The following is a 7585-nucleotide window of genomic DNA, read 5'->3' as shown; positions in this document are numbered from 1 at the left end:
CTCCGGTGGTGAAGATGACATCCATAAGAGTAATCCTTGGCATGTCAGCAAGTCTCAACTTGGAGGTTGAGAAAATGGATGTGAAGACTGCATTCCTTCATGGTGAGTTGGAGGAAGAAATATACATGGAGCAACCTAAGGGGTTTCTTGTGAAAGGCAAAGAACACTATGTGTGCAAGCTGAAGAAAAGTCTCTATGGCCTGAAACAAGCACCAAGACAATGGTACATGAAGTTTGAAACTGTCATGGGGGAGCAAGGCTACAAGAAGTGTAGCTCAGACCATTGTGTGTTTATTCAGAGGTTCTCAGGTGATGATTTCATCATATTATTGCTCTATGTTGATGATATCCTGATTGTTGGAAAGAATGTCTCTAGGATTGCTAAGTTGAAGAAGGAGTTGAGCAAATGTTTTGCGATGAAAGACTTAGGTCCAGCAAAGAACATTCTCGGGATGAGAATTGAGCGAGACAGAAATTGCAACAAGTTGTACTTGTCTCAAGAGAAGTATATTGAGAAGGTACTTCAGAAGTTCAGGATGGAAAATGCTAAAGTTGTGAGTTGTCCACTACCAGCCCATTTCAAGTTGAGCAGAAAGCAATGTCCTACCACTGATGAGAAGAAAAAGGAAATGCATCATGTTCCTTATGCTTCAGCAGTTGGGAGTTTGATGTATGCTATGGTATGTACAAGGCCTGACATTGCTCATGCGGTTAGTACTGTGAGCAGATTTATGTCCAATCCAGGAAGACCTATTGGGAAGACGTGAAGTGGATTTTGAGATATCTCCGGGGCAACACAAATCTGAAACTTTGCTTTGATGATGGTGAAGCCAAGCTGGTTGCCTTTTCAGATTCTGACATGGCTAGAGATGTTGACAGAAGGAAGTCTACTTCAGGTTACTTGGTTACCTATGTAGGGGGAGCAGTGTCATGGCAAAGCAGGCTGCAAAAGTGTGTGGCACTGAATACAACTGAAGCTGAATTTATTGCAGTAACAGAGGCGAGCAAAGAGCTATTGTGGCTGAAACAGTTGGCTTATGAGCTTGGTTTTAAGCAAGAAAAATATGTGTTGTTTTGTGACAACCAAAGTGCTATCCACTTAAGTAAGAATGCAAGCTTTCATTTAAGGTCTAAGCATATAGAGGTCCATTATCATTGGATTCGAGATGTGTTGTATTCCAAGAAAATGCAACTTGAGAAGGTTCACACCGATGACAATGGGGCTGATATGTTGACTAAAGTGGTGACAAGGAAGAAACTTGAAGTATGCCGCCGGCTCGCTGGCATGGATGCCGAAAGGCAGTGAGACTCTCCATGATGTCGGGAGGGGGAGTTTGTTGGGCTAAGTCCCTCCACATGGAGGTGTGTTGGCAGCCCAACATCAGTCCATAAGTCCAACGCATGTCAGCCGTTGATCCTCGCTGCATCCAATGGTTGAGAGTGCTTCCAAGTGAAGCAAGGAGAAAACCCTAGCCACTCCACCCCTGGTGGTGGTGGCTGCCATTCGTGTGAGAGTGAGAGTGAGAGCACACAAGAGAAAACACAACCTGAGAGAGAGAGAAAGAAGAAGAAGCAGATGCTCTGTCCAGATTTGCTGCATCTGACTAGACAGTGTTCAAGTTGGTGATTGGAGGCTCATACATTCTTGGATCGACCCCAAACTTGGTGAGCTCGTTCCTTACTTTGAGTATTTCGATCTGGTTAGCTGGTTTGAGGATTGGGTCAGTGGAGCATCAGATTTGAGAGTGATTTTGCCAGCTCTGACTGCTGCAGTTTCAGAACAGAGTAGTTTTGGGAGACGAACAGTTTGGGTAGGAAAATGATGTCCGATTGAGCTGAAATTTGGAGGGGATGTCAAGAACTCATGTGTCTACTTGTCTGCAAAATTTTATGATGTTTGGTTCAGCGGTTTGAGAGAAGTTTGCAAAACACTGAAGGCTACAGAAGCTGTGTAAACTCTGCTTTGCTGAAATCTTGCTTCTTGTGGTTGTTGTTGCTGTTGCCGGTTGGCAACATGGAGAGTGTGTTGTAAATCTCTCTAGAGGTTCTAGAGAAGACTTTGTACTCATCATTCTCATAGTGAAGTTTCATGGACCGGTCGGTCCACAGCCGTGGTTTTTTACCCCTCAAGTTGAGGAGGTTTTTCCACGTTAAATCCTGTGTCACATGTGTATGTTGTTTGTGTTATTCCGCTGCTTACTTGTTGGTTGAAGCTGTGCTCAAAGTTCATCACAAGTGGAGGGGGCTGTGTAGTATGCATAATTGCCGTTTCGGTGAATTTGTGCAGCGCATTGTTGTTTTCCAGCCCCAACAGATGGAGCATCCCGATAAAATGAAACCTCCTAGAGCGCTTGCTCCAAACCCTTCACGGTACTACTAATACTATCTATATAAATGAATTTATACCTTGCATCACATCATTCTTCTAATGATGTGATTTCGTTCATCAAATGAGAATACATGCCTATGGTTAGAAAACGTAACCATCTTTGATTAACGAGCTCGTCTAGTAGAGGCTTACTAGGGACACTGTATTTTGTCTATGTATCCACATATGTATCAAGTTTCCAGTTAATACAATTCTAGCATGAATAATAAATATTTATCATGATATAAGAAAATATAAATAACAATTTTATTATTGCATCTAGGTCATATTTCCTTCAGGGTGGGTCTTGGCCACTGTTTGATTACTTGCACCTTTCCCATGGTTCCATGGTTAGTAGATAGTGAATCGAAATCAGCTTAATTGGTTATCATAATCATAACAAAATACATCAGGAGGACAATTATAAATATACCTTCAAGAATAGGTACATAAGTGCAAGTTTTATTATCTTAGAAGAAATTATATAAACACATGTGTGAAAAAACAATGCTGACTGAGTAGACCCATTTAATACGCTAAACCCTGGGAAACTGAGTGGGACCATGCGCTACCTCTCGCGTTCTGTTGTTATTTCTTTAAGGCTAGCCATACTGGTGGTATCTTCTAGTATCATGCACTTGGAAATACTCCCTCCGTCCGAAAATACTTGTCATCAAAATGAACAAAAAGAGATGTATCTAGAACTAAAATACATCCAGATACATCCCCTTTTATTCATTTTGATGACAAGTATTTTCGGACGCAGGGAGTAGCAAACATCCTGATGTAACAGAGAATTAAAGAAGAAAGAGGGGGCTAGAGTAACATAGGTAGATGTCGTATCATGTTAAATGTTATGCTACTTCGTGTCATGCATGGCAATAAATATGATCATTTATGATACTATGCACTATGAAGATGGTATCATACACTAGTATCATGTGCATGATACTAGTATATGATACTCCCCACTATGAATAGCCAAAGGCGGAGCCACATCAATATATTAGATGTACCTACAAACATTTCCATATTACCTAGAATTTTAATAGTGGAGGCTGTCTGACTAGACTGATGTTGAGGTTATGTAGGGATGTACTTTTTTATGGAAAACAATAGTTTAAAAGTACAATCGTGGGATCCTACTAAAAGTAATTTGGCAATGATTAAAATGAGTAAATTTTATCAACTTGGTTTAACTAGCTACTACTCCCTACGTAGGTGATACGAGGGCTTCATGGAGATGACCATCAAAAACAATAAGGTGTGCATCAAAGGGGCTATCTGGGCTATGCCACGTTGGATCGCTAGGAGAAAAAGAGAGATCGAGCGATCCCTCGGCATGTCCACGTCATCACCCCCGTACTGTGCATGACAACCAATGGCGAGAGAGCTTCGTGCTAGCCAATTGGATGTGCGAGAGAGGGAGAGAAAACGCGTCGGGTGAGGACAAGAGAGACAAAAGCAGTTCAATCCCACGCAGCTTCCTCTCTCTTGCATCTCCTTATCTCCACCCGACCGGCGGCTAGGGTTCCGCCGGTGCCGCCAAAACCCACCTCCACCATACCTTCTCTTCCAGCCTATCCCCACGGCCGCCCCAAGGTAGAAGGCGGGTACCGCCGTCATGAGCATGACCCCCTCCTTGCTGGCGGGCTCAGCAACGACTTCGTCTCCATCTGGAACCCATCGCCGGCATGGCTACCGCAGCCACCATCACATCCGACAGGAGCAGCTCGCAGCGGGTCTTCCTCGTCTCCATCTCCAAGCCATGCGAGCGCTGGCAGTTTCACAGAGCTGGCGGAGAAGGCATCGGTGGTTGGATCTGCCGCACGGGAGGCGGCGGCACGATGCGGCCTTGCCATACTCTTAGGCATCGGTGAAATCCAGTAGAAGCACTTTTTTAGTCTACTTCTGTGGCAACTTCTTACTTCCCCTTGTCGCTGGTTTCTGTACGTCTCTCTACATTTTATAAGAGATGATTGACACTTTGTTTTATCATAACAGTTCTGCAATCTAGGAACGAGGCCAACTTCAGGAGTTGATTGAAGCTGCATTAAATTTAGCTACAAAGTAACATCAAAACAATTGGTGGGCAGCCTCCTCCAGGAAGAAAATTATAGTTTGGATCAGGATCTGTAGTCCATAGGATGGTCAGGTCCTGATAGATTCAGAAGGTAAACAAATCTTTATATCTATTTTGTATCTAGGATTGATGAAGTAAATGATTTTTACATATGCTCATTTATATGTGTAAGCTAATTAATGGTGCCTGCTGATGATAACTAATATCAAGTCTTTGGTTCTTTTGTAGACCAGGTCATACCATCATGACTATATTCGATTTGGATCCTTAGGTACATCAAATGTGTCTATCCAAGAGGAGCACAATTTTAGAGTGTTTCTTTATGGTTCTGATTCCCCACCCCCATGTTAATATCTCTGTATGATTACCACATTACAAGTCTTTTTTTAATCCAAAAGGGGGACTAGCAATCTACAACATCAGAAGGATGATTCAGAAGCACAAGAATGAAGCCAAGAATCGCAAACTGCAAGGCATCCTTTTTAAATTAGTGCAGGTTTGCAACATCTTACACTTGGTTTGATAAGAATTATTGCGCTTAACATTGTAGCTGGTAAGCATACACTTGAGACCGTTTCCCACCTTATCTGATTATGTCCTGTTTCTCAGGGCGAGGAAGAGTCAAGAGCAAACTAAGAGGGCTTTTACTATCCTATGTGATCTTCACCGTCGAAGGGTCTGGTTTGATTACCGCACATCAAATGCTATATGCGATGTTTGTTTCCATCCTTCTTCGAGGTGGATTTTTGTAAGGAAATGTAGGTGTCTACTGTTGGTTGCTTCCCATCTAAACAAGTGTATTCTACATGTAGGCTTATGATAGGTGCTATTTCATTGCTCATTGGGTATGAGAATGTTGAGCAAGAGGATGATAGTGATGCCAGCAGTGACGATGAAGCAATTCAAAACCCAAATATTGTACTTAGTAAAGAGGACGTTTACAAGGTGATTTGGATGTTTATACATATTGGCGCTCTATTGATAGTATTTTAGATCTTATGGTTTCATTTATCTCTTCTGATGCATTGTGTCAGTATGTGCAGAGCTAGACGCGGCGAAAGCTGCAGACGCCACGGGCAGCGGCGCCGTTCCTCATGGTCTATTACCAATCGCCGCCGCCCGCAGTGGTTGCGCTGCTGCTATTTCGGTGACCAGCGGACTCACCCTCTTCTCATCCGTCGTGGCGCTCACAGGAGGTTATGTTTGAGATCTTAATAACTTTTTTTTCATGTGCTCACTGTCGCTTGATTCCCTTCTATCAGATGTGGGATGGGCTGATTTGGAAGGCCAAATACGGCCTGGGTGTGATCCAAACATTCTTCTTTTGCATTGGATATGAGTCAAGTCCTCTATTCTTTATTTCCACCAGTGTGATTGTACTGATTTATTGATACCCTGTAGTTAGCATAAAGGGGAGCTTGCTTATCTGGCAAAAGAATTTTATTATAAAGAGTTGTTGTATTGGGATTTTATAATAAAGTGCTTCACTAGAAGTCCATAAGAAGAACTTGGGTACTTCATAGGATTAACTCTGGTACTGCTTCATAGGATTTTGGTGATATCATGATGTAGTGCAAACTTTCATACTACTTATTTGATGAATGCTTCTACATATTTCTAGGTTGTGCATTTCTATGTTTGATTACTGTATTTTCTCTCAAGCCCTGTTGGACTTGTATCATTTGTGTTATATGTCATGGAACTGAAACTAGCATTTTGGACATCCCTTGGACAATATTGTATACTCTGACTTCAATTCCATGAGAGTACTGAACTTGGCATTGAGAGTCATCCCATGGAACTGAAGTTGGCATTGATCTCTAAAAATAATATTAGTATAAGCAACATAAAGAACATAATTTGTATATTCTGTCTTGTTTTACCTTTTACTGGAGTACTGTATTGATCCACACAATGGACAGACACATATAATTAAGCAATTAGCAAAAAAGGCATTTAAGGCTTTGCTTGCATGGTCGAAATTACTGGTCGTGGAGGTCTTCAATAGCTTCCATAACTATATGAGAAAACTCTGCGAATTTCTGTCTCATTGTCTGGTTATATTCAGTTCACGTTTTGAAGTTCTATACTGCCCGAATGCTAAGAGGAGTTTTGTAGCCGTATTTATTTTTTAGACATCACCCAGCGCCAGAGTTTAATTTTTTATTCAACACTTTATTTATGGAAATATATTTAATAGAGTTAATAACTGCAGAAAATTGGTAACACTACACTCAGTTAAGATTATGAGATATCTGTTGTATGTATTATTTATCAATACTACCTCAATTTCTTCCTATCGTATTTACATGTATCTCATGCTCGTACTAATGTTTTAGCCTTCTATATTTTGTTTCGAAGAGAGCTCAGGACAATGGCTATGAGGAGGATGAAGGCACAGCTTCTAGTTATTTATTATCACAAAAGGGTCACAAGAAGAAACACATTATGCAGCAGAGGATTAATGGTTTAGGACTGAGGGAGTCCTGGATTAGGGGGTCTCCGGACAGCCGGACTATCTCCACTGGCCGGACTGTTAGACTATGAAGATACAAGATTATAGACTTCGTCTCGTGTCCGGATGGAACTCTACTTGGCGTGGAAGGCAAGCTAGGCAATACGTATATGGATATCTTCTCCTTTGTAACCGACCTGGTGTAACCCTAACCCTCTCCGGTGTCTCTATAAACCGAAGGGTTTTAGTCCGTAGGACAACAATCACAACATACAATCATACCATAGGCGAGCTTCTAGGGTTTAGCCTCTCTGATCTCGTGGTAGATCTACTCTTGTAACACCCATATCATCAATATTAATCAAGTAGGACGTAGGGTTTTACCTCCATCAAGAGGGCCCGAACCTGGGTAAAACATCGTGTCCCTTGCCTCCTGTTACCATCCGTCCTAGACGCACAGTTCGGGACCCCCTACCCGAGATCCGCCGGTTCTGACACTGACATTGGTGCTTTCATTGAGAGTTCCGCTGTGTCGTCGTCATCAGGAAGGATGTCTCATCCCGTCTTTAAAGACGGCACTATCGCCGAGGGAGCTTTGGCTATCGACTAAACTCTCCGGCTAGGTGGTTTTCTTATGACCGCCTGTTCGGCCGCTGCGCCGACGATGACTTCCTGGGTC

The 7585-nt window shown here is 42.4% G+C and overlaps 1 long non-coding RNA gene across 2 annotated transcripts; it reads left to right on the top strand.

Moving 5' to 3' along the window:
- The first annotated feature begins 4688 nt into the window (after positions 1-4688).
- LOC125534046 (uncharacterized) lies at positions 4689-7167 on the top strand. 2 transcript variants are annotated; one of them, XR_015615229.1, is made up of 3 exons: positions 4689-4947; positions 5061-5396; positions 5495-7167. It is a non-coding gene; the product is annotated as an uncharacterized LOC125534046 (long non-coding RNA). The 2 variants fall into 2 exon arrangements; XR_015615228.1 differs by having other exon boundaries at positions 5486-7167.
- Positions 7168-7585: the final 418 nt, after the last annotated feature.

Source organism: Triticum urartu, chromosome 2A, assembly GCF_056163025.1.
Source record: "Triticum urartu cultivar PI428250 chromosome 2A, HENAU_Tu73, whole genome shotgun sequence".
NCBI lineage: Eukaryota > Viridiplantae > Streptophyta > Magnoliopsida > Poales > Poaceae > Triticum > Triticum urartu.
This window is presented reverse-complemented; position numbering and strand designations above follow the sequence as displayed.